Genomic DNA, 16,990 nt, shown 5'->3' on the forward strand with positions numbered 1-16,990 from the left:
GTTGTTGTATTCCAGTGAGAAATTCCCGTATGAAAAATATCCTACAGCTGAATATCTGGAGATGATGGGCTCCTTTCTTACTATTTGCTTTCATTTCAAGCTGTCAAGTATGCCATTGTTGTTAACTATTTGCTAAAGTACTAAATATGATATAACCTCTTAAGGTACCTGGGTATTTCACTGTTGAGGCTGCCATCTATTATAAAAGGCTTCCCAAGGAAATATCTCTGCCGTCAGGTGGAAGTGCTGAATTGTTTCTTAAATAAGCTTAAAAGGGGTTAGCTGGGATTGTGGGGTTCTAAACATGATAGCCGGCTATTATAAAAACCCAGCGCTATCATTTTAGTAGGTCTCCACATTAAACACGGTAGATTTTTTTCTCCGAGAGATAATATGGACTTGGAGGCTAACTAACCATTACGGTGGCTTGTTAAGAAATGGGATATTTGATTAAGTCGGGAAGACGGAGCTAGCCGGCCAGTGAGTGAGTGAGACAGGTACGCTCGCAGCATGCAAATGGGCTGCCGCGAGACACACACACTCTCGCTGTGATGATGCAGCGGGCTGAGTAGCGATAGCTAAGAGAGTTCCTAAAAACCGTGATCAAATATTGTTCAAGGTTTTTTTTCGAAAGCAAACACTTTAGTCGTCCCAAATTCGTTTTGTATTGCAGAATGTAAATGTCATCATTGTGTTTGTCTCATATTGTCGCTCTCTAAGAATTCCTCAGACAATGGTAGGAGTGGGCTTCAAGGTTTAATGGTCTCGGGTTATTGGTGTGTGTGTGTGTGTGTGTGTGTGTGTGTGTGTGTGTGTAAAATGTGAGTGTGTATAAAGTGTGTGTTGATATTGATGTTATTGATAAGCGTTGGCTGAAGTGCCAATGGGCCTGGTGTCAGGCGTGGTGCAGCAGTGGCTCAGGGGACGATGGGGGAGGGATGGGGGCAGAAGGAGTGGGTTCGGTGAGGAGGGGAGGGGCCGTATGCACATCTCAACCTTGGCCCTGCCGCTGCTGCCTGGCTCATGAATAAAACATCTATTTGACCTTTATCAGCAGTTTATTGGACAGTACACCCCACCCCCACCTCCACAGCCAACCCCACCCCTCGCTCGCTTGCTTGCTCTGTTCTTCTTGTATCTCTCTCTCTCTCTCTCTCTCTCTTTCTCTCTTTCCCTCTTTCTCTCTGTCTCTCTGTCTCTTGCTTTGTTTCTATCCCTCTTCCACACACACACACACACACACACACACACACACACACACACACACACACACACACACACACACACACACACACACACACACACACACACACACACACACACCGTCTCCCCTGTTATAGACCCGGTCCTTATATGCAACACTATATCGCCTGGGTGATCCAATCTTGGAGTTATTGTGTGATCCAGACTAAATGAGTTTGAGCGGTCACCACGGTCACAATGTATTTACTCGTGTGACAAATTCGTCCTCTATCAACCCACAGTATTTATATTGTGGAAGTCGTTTTGTTGCCGCTATCCTGTTGGTCACATGGTTTATATATTTCTAAAACGCCAAAACCAAGTCTTCCACCTTAAGGCCTTTACTTTATTGTTCATGTAAACGTTGTTTCTGTGGTGTAAAGGTCTGTTTTAAAAACTATTAGTAGGGATGAACCAGTCTGTGATGACCTAGAAGACGCGTTTGACAGTCCGTCCACACTCAGCCCTTGAGCATGTCCCTTTGTTGATGCTATACTACACAGTCTGGTTTCTGACCAACACCGGCACCACCACCACCATAACCTCCACCATCACCTCCCTGATCACCGCCTTCCCCACCACTACCACCACCACCCCCACCACCTCCCTTTCCACCACCACCACCACCACCACCACTACCATGCATACGGCTATAATCTGAGTGAGAAACGCTGACTGGCCTCTCCCGGCTGTCGGTCGCTGGCGGCTGATGTTAAATGTCAGTGACGTTAAATTGCCTTTGTTAAATCCAAGCCAATTTAATTGTGTCACAGGTGATTTGCGCCCCACACTTCACACACAGAAATATTACACGTAGCCTCTCAAGTAGCAGTAGGCCAGACTTCAGCATGCGTTCACTTTTATTTTGTCTCGTATTTGCGTTTATTCTGTGAGTGTGAGTGTTTATTTGTATTTGTTCTGCAAACGGTGAGCCGAAGTAGGTAGTCTGACATGCCAATGCCAACTCGGGAGGATTGTAGGATAGTGATGTCTGCTGGCGTTTCCGGCGGTAATATCGTACGAGTGGAAGGGGAATCAAATGTCTCCACGCTACCAGTCAACATATTGGCGGCCTCTTTGATTTCCAACGCTCGGCATCCAGGAAAATGTCATTGCGGCTTTCCCGTTGTGCAGCCTTGACATATTCATTCCAAACTGTAAAAACAACAAGATGTAACAAAACAAGCCTCCCTCCCTCCCTTCCTCCCTCTCCCCTCATCCTCCATCCATCCATCCATCCCTCTCTGAAGCCTCCACACCACTCCCGCCCCTTCCCTGAATGGATGTCTCCATATGATGGGGGCTGATTCCTAGGAGTGAGACATTGCTTTTGCCTCGCAGGTGGGCCCCGCTTTGGTTCTCTGAAACAACAAAGCCTCCCCCCCCCCCCATTTTCTTTTCCTTATACAGTCAATGCGTACGACTCCACAGCCTAAACTGAGACCCTCATGGTCTGGGCACCAAGGTCTGGAGAGAGCCGCTGATAGTGGGCCAGCGGTTGTGTTTGTCTTTAAAGAGGGTTCTCATCTGAAGGGCATTGTCATGGCAAGCCATCCCCTCTCTGCCGCTGGATGTTCTGCCAGCAGGCACAGGGCATTGTGCTATGAAACCCAACAAAAGGAATGCACACAAACACACATCAAATCAACCTATGGAAAAGAGGGGCGTTTAAGGGGAAGGGCTGCATGGTGGATGCCAGGTGAATGCATCGAAATTCAGGGTAGATCGCACGGCTCTGTAAGTCGGACCACGTAATCAATCCCGGGCTCTCAGTCATTGGAAAAGAGGAGAGGGACAGAGAGAGGAAGAAAGAAAGCGGGAGGTTAGAGGTCTTCTTGTGACTAGGCAGATTATGGCCGCCATTTCCTTTTTTGGTGTGGAGCAACACACAGTAAATCATTATCACACAGACACGATTCAATATAAACGGCTTGTATAATATGCACTGTAGCTGACTTACTGTTTCTTAAGCACAATCATTTTGTATATGTGGGTGTTATATATGTATATACTGTATATGGTTGTATGTGTTTATATATATGTGTGTGTGTGTGTGTTTCTATATTATTGTTTTGCATATCCTCTTGGTTAAAAGGTATCACTGCCTGGTTGTGTGCGTAGTAACCGTTTGTACGATGGGATTATTGGCAGCATAGTCTATAATTGGTTCATAGAGTTTTTGCAGAGGTCAAAGCCTCTAGTCTCAGGAGGGTGGCTGGATATTTTCTGCCCGGGCATCTGCATATGGGTCTGTGTACATGTGCGCAGCGCTAGCTTATTTATTTACCTATTTGTCTATTTATTTCCAAGACCAGGAAGTCCCTAGTCTCCAACCAATGGTGAAAGGCCTCCCAGAATTCCCCTCCTTCCAGCGAGTGTGGAATACCGCCGGCAGATTACCATATGATTACCATATGATTAGCATAACATTACCCCAGCACAGCTTGGCACGCTGTCTGCGGACATGCTATCAGCTTATCGAGATCCAATCTCTCCAATCCGCTCTGTGCCGTCCCCCCACCCCACCAGCCTTTACGCACACACACACCCCAGGTGTATGTATTTATTTTTATTGGTTATTTTTCTGTGTTTACTATTTATTTTCATTCCTTTCCAGTGGAACAGAGCAGGTGTAGCCCTAATGGAGGCAGGGAGATCACAGTCCCGACAATCCGAGGGCCTGGGTCCGGTACATATGATGTCCCGTCTCTGTCCTGGCACTGGTGTCTTTCTGCATCGTCATGAGACTGGCTCATGTCTTGTTTCCCCCGGCTAGTGTGGGTGGTGGTGTCTTTCAGCATCGTCGGGATGGCCCCATCGTGGGCCATCCTGATCAGTACCTGTGGTGTGTACAAAGGTTTCCATCGTAACGCTCTCTCTCTCTCTCTCTCTCTCTCTCTCTCTCTCTCTCTCTCTCTCTCTCTCTCTCTCTCTCTCTCTCTCTCTCTCTCTCTCTCTCTCTCTCTCTCTCTCTCTCTCTCTCTCTCTCTCTCCTACTATCTCTGTGTGTCTATCTCTTTTTCCATATCTCTTTCTGTCTCTCACTCTGCCCTTGTCTCTCTCTCTTGCTCTCTCTCTCTCATACTCTCTTCTATAATCTCTATTCTATTATTATCTGTCTTCCCCTGTCCATTATTGTGGTTCTCCTGTTTTTATTGCTCTCTCTCTCTCTCTTTCTCTATCTCTTCTCTTTTTCTCTGTCCACATTTCTCTTTCTCTCTCTCGCACTCTTTCCCTTTGTCCACATCTCTCTCTCTATTTCTCTCTGTCCATGTCTCTCTCTCTTTCTCTATCTCTGTCACTGTCTCTCTCTCCATTTGCAGGGCACATGAGAGGTGGAAGGGACAGCAATCGTCTAATGGTTGAGAATGTAGGGCCCATTCCATTAGTCGGAGGCCCCAGAGTTCAGCGCTGGGCAGAGTTCAGCCCAGAGCCACGCCGTGTGGAGGATTGAGAGCGGCAATATGGAGGCCAGTGCTGGCAAAGAGAGAGGCCCCCCCCCGCTCACCAGACCCCCATCGTCCCCCCTTACGTTATTTATACTCTCTGTATCTCCTTGTACTCCACATGCACCAGGACACACCTTTGGGTGTACATTCATTCATTCAATCATTAATTTATGCGTGCACTCTTATGAAACAGTTTAATGCAAGCACAAGCTCGCACACACACACACACACACACACACACACACACACACACACTGACGTGCACACACCCACGCGTGAGCATGCGCACGCACACACACTTATGCTAGTCAGACTTTTTTTCTCAAATTTCATTCATTTTCTTCATTTTCCATCCTCATTTTTTCCACTCCATCAATCCCCCCCCCCCCCCCCCCCCCATTACTCCCTGTTCACCTCCCTCCAGCCCATTCCCCGACTAGTAGACCCCCTTCCTATTTAACTTGGCCTCATTTTAGAGAGAGAGGGAGAAAGATAGAGGGATACAGAAGTTGTATCTACCTCCCAGGTGTGTGTGTGTGTGTGTGTGTGTGTGTGTGTGTGTGAGGGTGGGGGGGAATAGACGGCGGATGGGTGAGAGAAGGAGGTGAGCAACGTCCCCTCCCTCCCGCAACTCTCCATTTCTCTCTCCTCCACTCTCTCTCTTTCTCCCTGCCTACCACCCTCTCTCTCTCTCTGGGCTGAGATGATGTATGGCTGCAAAGGCCACATGTTGGCCGTGTGATGGATTAAAGCACTTTGTAGGAAAATTACTGAGAGCGCCTCAGCACCCCCGAGTCCGGCCCTTAATAAAACTCTCTTCAATATTGAAATGGAGAGAGAGCGAGAGAGGGGGGGGGGGGAAAGAAGGGGATAAAGAAGCATAGGGATGTTGCAGAAGTAACACAAACATGCTAGTGTGTAAAATGCTCTTTTGGGTAACACGGAAGCTTTGGAGGGATCCTAAAATTGCATGCCTAAGCATGTTTTGTATTGTTAGTTTGCATTTTACACACCCTGTAATAGGATTTAATTTGCATCCGCGAGAAGGACTCGGAGCCCATTACAATAAAAGTAAACTATAGATTCACGACGGTAGATATTTTTAATGCTCTGTTTGCCTCGCATTAAAAGCCGCATGGATTATCTTTTCTGCCACGCTTGTCACTTACCGCCGTCTGCTGTGTGCACACACCATGCAACCTTTAGTTTTCACATTATTCCGATGTTTTCACCGAAATGAAGGGCTCTCCTGGGTCGCACACTTTCCCTCTGTACCGGAGACAGATTAAGTCGTCGTCGTCATGTCGGTTTAAGACCCGTCTCTGGTTTTCGCCAGGCATGGTGAGGTTGTACTTCTGTCGTTCTGTCAAAGAACACTATTTGTCACACCACTGCTCCATGGCACGGTTAGCCGTCAATAGGCTTTGTGGTGCGTCAAGACACGAGCATTATGCTAGCTTTGAAAAGCAATACGGTACAAACAGAAGACACTTGTATTACTGCGGTTGTAACATTATCCCACCGAAGATTTGTATGTAATCTCCCCTTTTAATTGATACGTTATCTAAATCATATTTTCCATATCCTACTGCCTATATCTTTGACATGACCTTACCCTTTATTTTTCTCCCTTATCCCGCCTGCCTCTTCTACATCATCTAACTTATGTTTTCAGCTTCAAGCACCACCACACGACGCCAACAGCTCTGCATCATTAAAGTGTTTCCTGGTAATACACTAAACAGTGGCGCTCGCTTGCTAACCCTATTCGGGTGTCCCACTGTGTGTGTGTGTGTGTGTGTGTGTGTGTATGTGTGTGTGTGCGTATATGTCTGTGTGTGCGCATCCTTTATCCTGATTCCCGCAGCAGTGTGCGCGGGCTGTCCCACGGCGTGGTACAGGTTGTTTGTCACGGGGACCCGGGAGTCGTCGTCGGGCCACTCGCCGCTCCGCACGCCAGCTGCTGTGTTCTCTATGGGGTTCGCGCGCCGCTCCTACGTGCCGCGCCATTGGCTCTTGATGTCTCTGTTTGCTTTCTTGTTGATCTACCCCGCAAACCGCCTCCGCCACCACCATCACTCCCGCCCCCACCCCCACCGCCAACCTCCTATCATTTTATTTTTTCTATCCTTTTTTATTTTTTCTCGCACCCACCCTCTGTTTGTCAGTGTGTGTGTCGGAAGCTGTTGGCAGGTGGCGGGGATGATGCGTTTCCTGTGACTGATGAGTCACAACACTGGCTACTCGAGGTCCAATGCTGCTTCTGCTTGGGGGAGATGAGCGGAGGTACCGGGCGATGGAGACGGCAATTATGTCTAAACTCCAACCGCAAAACAAGTTGTTGTGGAATACACCCTGAATGCATTTCGCACCGGTATCATGTTTTCGGAAAAGCCTTCAAGAGAAGTTGTCAAGAAGGGGGGATCGAGTACATGGATCAGGGAAACATTGATAGCTTATCATTAATAATGATTGCTTTTATTAGTTACTTGTACATCTTAACTTCAGTACACAATGTTGTACACCTTTTACATACACATCTATTTAAAATAAGGTAATCTTATGTTTGAATCTAAACTTCTTGCACACTTTATAATCAACGTATTTGGAGTCAAATCCATAATGTCATGATGTGCGTCATCTGATGTGCATTGGCAAGGTATTGATCAATACACAATTTACGATATAGATGTATATGTTTCCCGATGTTGCATGTGTAAGTGAGCTATTGTCTGTTTACCGACGACATTCACAACAATGCTGATATAAAATGAGCTAAAATACAGACATAGGAAATATAGTCTTTCTGAAGCCACAAAGAAGACAAGCACAATCTCAATGAAGATATACAAACAATGTACTTAATCAAGACGCATCATACAGTTGGGGGGCTCGTCGTGTCAAATTATTAATAAACCTTTTCAGAGAATGTGTAATTGAAGCCCACGTAAATGAAACGTTACTAAAACGTGGTTCAAAAAGCCTGCTGAAGGAGCACATAGATCAAGCAGTTAACAGTAAGCATGCGTCCTGTGTTGATTCTATTTTTGACAGCATGTTCTTGTACTTTATTTCTAAATCAATGGTTGTAAAAGGGATAGGCTCTTTAATCAAAAGTCAAACAAAAGGTCTCGTATAATAGGGAAGCAGCACAATCGTTTTACTATTCACTTTGTTGCAATTGAAGAATGTTTTATCTTTCGGGAGGAAAGGTGACCTTAAAAAATAGACTTATTAACAAAAGCCTCGCCAACAACAAACTTGGGATATTTACATATTATAAGAAAGACAATTCAAAAGGCCAGCCAGAGAAACACTGTTGTTTGACGCTTTAATGATAATTAGAATAATTCAAATAGTTTTAATCATTATGTGAGAGGTTTGTGTTTTTCCCGGCCCAGATCGGACACATCAACAAACAACAATGTACTCCAATATCACTCTTGTTCAAGGCGTACGCTTGGACAAAGAAATGGCAGCCGTTGCTGTGAACATTTCAAGGGTCAATTATGTTATTTGTTTGTTTCGTAAAAAAGCAAGCACAACCAAGAATGGTTTCATGCGATGGCCCATTCTTTAATTATTCATTTAATGTTATGTCTTATGACAGTAACTGGAGGAATCTTCCCACGTATTGCATCAAGGCTAACAGCGTATTTGTTTGGGTTGCCTAGTTGAGTTAGCCTAGTTGCATTTAATGATTAAATAGTCTCTTGCACACTGAATATAACTCAACCGTTTTCTTCGGAATAAAACACTGCGTGTGTTCAGTTAAACTCACGGCAATACTCTCAGCGATAGTCAAAGGGGGACAGCAATACTCAAAGCATTGCTTAATACAATACGAATGGGCATTATGATTTGAATGTTTAGATGCCTTTCTTTGTTTTAAGGACAACATCGAACTAGTCTTCTGAGTATCTTAGCTCCGTTATATGATGTTTTCATGAAGTAAAACAGGTAATTAGTGTGGGCTGTGGAATGTGATTTCATCCTAGGTTAGGAATTTGATTTGATCACGCACAAGTGATAAAGCAGCTGTGTGTTACGTTAGTGAGATATTAAATGTTAAAATGTTACACATGTAGAAAGGTTGTCCTCAGCTTTAGGGGTTAGAGAAGTTTATTCACTTTGATGAAATAATATTCAAATTGAGTAGCTCACTTTGTGTAGGTGAATTATATGACGGAAGGTGAAAAAGTCTGTTTTTCGTTTCATGATGTCTTCAAAGACTCTGGCAAACATTTGTTCTTGTTTTTTGTTTTGTTGTTATTAATTAAGCAACGGGCATGACTCAATGGGTATAGTTTTAGCATAGAAATAGCTAACAACTGACCTCATTTTGTGAGGACTGTGGAGCTTGTGTTCTCACAGTAACTTTCCGACACCAAGATGAACTAACTTCCCCCCCCCCCTCACCCTCACCCCGGGGCAGCACACTCACCTCCCCATCAGACTAAACAGGATGGATTATCAAGGCATTGACTGGTGCCTATTATTTCGGCAAACCGAAAATGACGGCAAAGAAACTTCCACTTTTACCCAAATAATTTTGGCAATTTTCTCTTATGGCCTGAGCGCTCTAGTTATTCATTAATACTTAATCTGCTCTCCTCTGCCAAGCTCAGCCTGTGGGCATTTGCTGTTCCCTGAAACGTACCGAAGTACAAAAATAAATTCTCAATTTTCCTTCCTTCCCACTGTAAGATTAGTTCTTGCAGAAGTGAAATATTTCCTCGTAATGGAGGGGAAGCAGTGTTATTGACCTCCTAAGAGAAAAAAATAACAGTTTGTATTTTATTTTTATAAAATAGGTCACAATAGATTGTTTCTCTTTCTCACACACGCACACACACAAACTCTTTTGCGTTTTTCTTTGATCTTTGAAGTACAGTTAAAGAGAAGATAGATTTATGGTTCTATTTTTAAGATATTAACATGGCAGCAGACCACAACAACATTTAAGTAGAGTGGAGAACAGGACACATATAATACCACATAGAACAAGCCATTTTTCCAATGCAAAGGCATCTCAAATCCCCTGACAGGTTTTTCGTACAATGGAGGTGCATTCCAGACAGCAATTAAAGCATAACTTGTAACACAAAAACGTGGAAAACTGCATTTGACCCTACTACTCTGAAATGTTCATGTCCATTGCACTAACTCTTTTTAAAAAAAAGGATATGTAACTTTACATGAGCTAAATTGTTTACACACATTCATACGAATACACAAATGTCGTTACATACGTCATATTTTACACTCCAGAGACTTTAGACATCACATGATGTTCGACCTAAATGAAAAATTGTTAATCTAAACCCCTGATTGTACTTCATACGTTGTAATCTATATGTCAGTCCAAGACCCTCAGTTTACTGTTGAAACACTGCTGGGGGGTTTGGCTAGCGACAGCACCCAGGGGTGGACAAAGGCCCTTCAGGACGTTGTGTTCGCCTTCCTTTTACCTCTGTGCTTTCGAGTCACAAATGGGGCCGTCTTGTAGTCATCCCAGACTTGGAAGCATTAAGCCGTGTCACTACTGAGGGGAGGAATCACAGAGGCAAAGTGCTGACTGGCTCCCTTCTCCGTGCCGCTCTGCTATGCCTTGATCATCATGACATCAGCTGGAAAAGGGTAAAAGCTGGAGACACGATTCTCAGGCAATCTTTTTACTTTTCTCGTTTAGCCAAGAATATAATCCTCCCAGGCCACATGCAGATACTATATGCTTTGGAGAAAGTAACCCCAATCAAGCTGTATTTCTAAATTTGACAGAGATGCTGGTAACGTCGAGATTAATGTATTATTCAAGGTAAGAAGCTAACCTTGTCTCTTTGTGCTATTTTGGCCTATTGCTGGATATTCATTCTCTAAACAAACTCACCAACATACACACTTCCTGCTCCACAAGGAAATAGGGAGCTGGATTTGACATGCTATCAGATTCAGTGACCACTGTAGCTGTGTAGCGGGCTCAATCTGCTCGTGAACCCTTCAAAGCCGTGCCAGTCCGTACAATGTGCTGCAGTCACCGCCAGTTAGTACAATGACTCCAACACATTAATTGTGGGTGCCCTTGTGTTTTCCTCTGCACTGTGTGTGTGTGTGTGTGTGTGTGTGTGTGTGTGTTTTCAACACCATGATGATTAGTGTTCTCGATAACTGGCTGGCTGGCCGAGCTGATTGGTCCAACAGTGCTGTGTGTGTCAGGCAGGCCCTGCGTCTGGACTGGAGAACATGAGTGAAGGAGCAGATAATTGATAGTGACAAGGCGCTCCCGGCCTTAATTGCTGACGGTGAATTAGATTACCTTTTCAAAGTGCCTTCATTAGCAGAGGGAGATCCATACCAACAGTCCCCTGATTGGCCTCATATTGTTCTGTTGTGAACCTGCTCTAGCAGGGCATGGGCACAAGTGTGTGTGTGTGTGTGTGTGTGTGTCCTTGAATGTGCGTGTTTATGTGTCCGTGTTTTGTTTTGGTAGATGTCACCGCCGGCTAATATTGATGTACAGCTCCTGTGTTTGTTGTTAATGTATATGAGTGAGTGTGTGCTTGCGTTTGTATCTCTCTTGAGAAGGAGCGGTGTTTAGAAGGAGATATGTGTTGTTGTTCTGACCCCTCTAAGGGGAAGATGAATTATTGGGCTGGCGGAGTCAGAACTCATTTAGTAAACAGGCAGATTAGGAAGTACAGTTCTGTTTGTAACCCTTGTTCAGTTGATGGCAAGACAGGTTCAAATCATGTATCAGTAAGGCTTGCAGTTGTCTCAAAATCAGACTATAGAATAATATCTCAAGTTATTCGGTACGATATCTCCATAACGAAACCGGAAACAAGGCATAACTCCGCCCCTTGCAGTGTCTGGTTTCCTGCCGAGGTTCTGTGCCGTCTCCCCCCTGCAGTCCGGCTGTTACAAAGTAGGACTGCTGGAACCAAGATTAGGCGTGCACCACTCCACTTGTTTATTTTGTTTCTAGCAGTTTTTTCCATCAGCTTATTTTTCTGCCCATTTTGAAGTATTGCATAAGAAAAGGTAGAAGGAAGCGCCACAATTCCCCATAACTTCCTCAATTATTTGTTGCTTGTTTGAGGAGGTTTTTGCCTCTTCCCATCAAAATCAGCTGTGTCCGCTGTCGGCGTCTTCCCGGATATTTCGATAACGCAGAGATGAGGAGACCAAGATATCTCTTGGTTTAATCCTAGAAAAAAACATATGGCAAAGGCAACTTTTTTTGTTTCCGGTTCTCGCCACCTTTCCTATTTATTACAGCCAAGCGTAACACAGCCTATTCGCACATTTCCAACGAGACTACACTTTGTTTGGCCTAGAACATTCACTCCAAACCAGTTGACGAAATGCCAAAAGTTTGCTTCAAATTCACATGACAATACTGACTGGGATGCATCCTTGAAAAACAATCCCTCTTTCAATCTTCCCTAACAAAACATTCTTTTTTGTTGTTGTTGTTCCCCTCCTTTTGGAATCCCTGGCATTATCATCATCATCATCATCATCATCATCATCATCAGCAATATCAATCAAAGTTATAATCAATATTCCAAATCACCCCCCCCCTGGGCCCAGTGTCCCTCCCTTCCACCCCCCCCCAAACTTCAAGTCCAACCATTAGTACCTCCATGGCCACAATCACCGCCCCCCGCCGGGTTTAATGGAGTGTGCGTGGTGGCAGAGGGTGCGGCGCGCGTGCACGCTAGGTTCAGTTAAGCTGAGCTCAGCTGAGTCTGGATCAAACCTGACTGTGTGATCAGTGCAGAGCCAGGCTCCTCTCAGTGGGGGACAGGGGGCTGGGGACGGGGCTGGTAGATGTGTGTGTGTGTGGAGAGGGGGGGTGGTGATGATGAGTAGTGTGTCACTGACTACATCCGTCCAGGGAGAGGTTTGAGATAAAAGAGGAGAGGAGGGAAGGGGGGATGTGAGCGGGGTACGGTGGGAGGATGGATGGGGAGGGGAGGGTGTGTAGCAGGGACCGAATAAAGAGGGAAGGAGGAGAGGACAGTTAAGGAGGAGGGCGACTTGGTGAAACGCAGAGGGATTAGAGGGAGGGATGTTTTGGCTACGGAGGGAGTCGAAGGAGCAGGGGAGGCAGCGTCAGAGACCAGGAACAAAGATGGAGGAGAGGAGGAGACGGAAGGGGAAGGACGAATGATCTAGAAGGAGATTACAAAAAGAAGATGAAAATATGTCTGGGTCTCCTGTTGGGGCGGATAGAGACAAAGAAGGAGCAGGGGCATGGATGTGGGGGAGCGATATGAAACACGAGCAGTAAAGGAATAATGTAAAGGGAGTAACCGTGGAGCAACAGGGAAATCAAAGGAGAGAGGGAGAGATCCTTGCAACAGAGAGTAGCAGAAATTAGAGAGAGAAATTCTTAAGCAAGCAGAGGTACAGTGATTGTTTTGCTCTCTCTCTCTCCCTCCCACCTCCCCCCCCCCCCCCTCTCTCTCTCTCTCTCTCGCTCTCCCCTTGTGTCTTTCTCTAAACGGTCGGGATGTGGCTTGTATCTGCCGGCAAGAAGGAACTCAATTTGGAACAATTTACTCTGCAGTCTCAGGCCTGATGCACCTCAGGGACAGAAAATAGAGAGAATGAAAGTGAAGGAAGATAGAATCAGCTCTGTACACACTGGCATGCACGTGGACTGAGACACACACACACACATACACATACACATACACATACACATACACATACACATACACATACACATACACATACACATACACACATACACATACACACACATTGGCCATGGACACAATTGCCGCCGAGTAGATTTCACTTAGTTAGTTCTAACTCTCCCAGGCGGTCAATGCGATTGAGTTTATAAGGCTTGGAAATGAAAAGCCCAGGATAAGGTTAGATAAACTGTGTGCTATTTGATTTCCTGCCCACCTCTCGGATCAAGGCCTCAGAGGGCAGATGGCTCGGGGAAATGGTGAATTCCTGTTGTGTTCAGGTCATTCGGTGTGATTAAAGGGTGACTGTATTATGTTTTTGAATTGCCCATACTGTACCACAGTTCTCATCCGTTTTATTTTTTTTTATGTCCAATTGCCTGCAGAGAGATTGCTTTTTTATTTGCCTCTTTGAAATACCAAAACATTGAATTATTTTTACAAAACAAAATAAAAAATACAGTTTCCTAGATTATACAAACTGTCTAAATGAATCCCGGAAATCCACTTTGCATCCGTGCTGGCAGTTTAAATTCATGTTGTGCTGGCCATTTCTTTTTGTAGCCACACTCGGAAACCATCCATTGTTTTTCCAGGCCTTCTACGTCCAGAAAGTATCCAAAGTGACTCTGTATTTCTGTTCCCTATCGCTGATAGATTGGCAGTCTGGAGAATGTGTACAGCCTGAAGGACAGCAGGGAGCCCCCGGACCAAGCCTCCCTGGAGACACAACTCCAACGCACAGCTGGGGTTGGTTCGGCCCTCCTCTTCCATCACTCATTCTCTCTGTCCACAGCAGGTCTTTCCAGTTTCATCGCTTGATCTATAATTGGTCCAGACTACGTATTAAACCAAAAAAGCCGATTTGATACTGCTTTGACGATGGATTTTTGTATCAAACTATTGCTCGTATAGCATGAAGGAGGCTGTCGCACTCAGTCTTCTTATGCAGCACCTTTTTATTTGCAGGGTCTGAAGTAGACTTTTAGAATTTTGTCTTTTTACCTGACAGAGTGGAAAACTCTTCCGGCCAAGCAACTGTTTTAATATGATACTCCGATTTTTTATTTAGAAAAATGACCTGCGAAATGGTAAAATGTAGCCACCGTTGGCTTGTGGTAGTGCTTGTTTTGAACCCTTTATTGGAAGTACAATTTTGGTCAAAGCCCAATCTTTACTGAACAACTGATACTCGGAGCGAGGCGGCTTCGACTGTGACTGAAACACTAACGGGGCCCAGTCAAAACAATGCATTCACACTCTGGCATAGTTTTTAATTTCATACGGCATGCATATGCAAATGAGGGATTATTTGGCTGGTGCTGGCCGTTTTAATCAGATCTGGTGTTGATTAGAAGGTGGAAGAGAGAGGGAGAGAGAACAAAAATAACAGATTGTTTGTGTAAGAGCTGAAGGTTGTTTACCTTGCTAGAGTTGACCACTGTTCCTCCCAAATTCATTCTTTTTTTTTTTGCCCACCCACACACAAATACACCTCCTCACTCGCCAAAACCCATTTTGCATAACCCTTGGTGCGAGAACAGCCTCTGTGACCCCTGTTCTGTTGCCACGGAAACGGTCACCCACAGAGACATCCCCGTGACACACACGTTTGGCCCCCGCGCCGGTCTACCCACCGACTCCACACACACACACACACACACACACACACACACACACACACACACACACACACACACAGGAACACACGCACACACGGAACATGAAACCACATACATTTAGACCCACAGCTACAGCCACACAAATGCACGTACGCACACACACACACACAAACGTATATATACATACACACACATATAAACACCTACGCACGCACATACACAAAGGTTTGGTAGAAAGAAAGGAGAGAAAGTGAATAGCAGTTTTAAAACTTCGGAAGTCTGGATACTAATCTACATGGTGTGCGTGTTTGTGATTAATTTAAGTAATTCCTACTTGCTCTCCAGTGAAACCATGTACAGCTCATGATTTCATTTTAAACTCTTACTTTAATTTTCTTCTTGTCATCTTAACTCTAGGCGTAAATTAATTTGCGCCCCGGAACGCACCATATTGGTTTATCGGCTACAGATGTAATGGATTGCACCGATAATAATGTGTTGGCGTGATGAACAATTGCATATCCTGAATTTCGTATTTCTTTCCAATCCCATAGCTGCACTTTCAACGTCCTTTTAGCTCTACTCTGGAGACATTCTCTTTAACCCAAGTGAAAAAATATTTGAACATTTCCTTGTCCAGGAATCTATTTCAGTTAGTGGTGTCAGTGTGTCAGTGTGTGTGTGTGTGTGTATTTGTGTTACATTTGAAAATGGTCAATATTGTAATAGGCTTAGGAGGATTATTTACAATGGCTCAGGTGAACACTGTTTGTATGTTGGCTACAGTAAATAGCTTTGCCCAAAGTACAAAAGATAAACTCTACTCTACCCAAATCTGATTGCTTATTAATCCACAGAATCAATTTTCACTTGTTCTCTAACTGATGGACTGTAAGTAGCTTCTACGCTCTAGAATATGACAGAACAGCACAGGACTTTATGAACGATAGATATCAATTTCTCTCTCTGATTCGAACATAATTTAAATAAACAACCTTAAAGACCATTAATGTAGAATTTACATTTAAAAGAGCTATGCTACAGCGATATTCAGCTTTAATAAACTGAACTGAGCATGCACAGTGCCATGGCTTTACAGATGACAACAACAGAGGCTTGTCCTCTGTGACTACTATGTGTTTCTACATGTATGCGTGTGTGTGCTTCTACATGGCGTGTGTGGGTGTGTTTTTCCACTGTGTAAACGCAAGCCCGTGCAGCCACACACTCTATCTCGTCTTGGCAAAGCAACAATTAGCCATTGTGTTAATCATGCTGCTAATGACATAATTACCCAGGCTGAGGAAACAGCTCAGCTCAAGCTTCAAAGAGGTCTGAGGCACCAAAAACCCATAAGGCTTATAGACACACACACACACACACACACACACACACACACACACACACACACACACACACACACACACACACACACACACACACACACACACACACACACACACACATACATACATACATGTGTACACACACACATATATCTTTATACACACACACACGGCCAAATACATGTTTACACACACACACAAGCACACACACAAATGTTGTGTATACATATATAAATGTGTGTATCTGGTGATATACATAGTACTCTAGTCTATGAGTGTGAGTGCGACTCCAGGCGACGGATCGCTTTGCTCTGACAGTAATGCCGTTTCACAGAGCTTGTCCATGTGACATACAACAGAATGAGATCTCTCTCTCTCTCTCTCTCTCTCTCTCTCTCTCTCTCTCTCTCTCTCTCTCTCTCTCTCTCTCTCTCTCTCATGCTCTCTATTCTATTATTATCTGTCTTCCCCTGTCCATTCTTGTGGTTTCTCTCTCTCTCTCTCTCTCTCTCTCTCTCTCTCCCTCTCTCTCTCTCTCTCTCATCAAAAGAGAGACACACACTCTGTCTGTCTTACCGCCTCTCGGTTCTTTGTTTTTCCCTCTAGCCCGGCCATTTCTGTCTTCT

Source organism: Pollachius pollachius (genome assembly GCF_949987615.1).
Source record: "Pollachius pollachius genome assembly, chromosome: 1".
Classification (NCBI taxonomy): domain Eukaryota; kingdom Metazoa; phylum Chordata; class Actinopteri; order Gadiformes; family Gadidae; genus Pollachius; species Pollachius pollachius.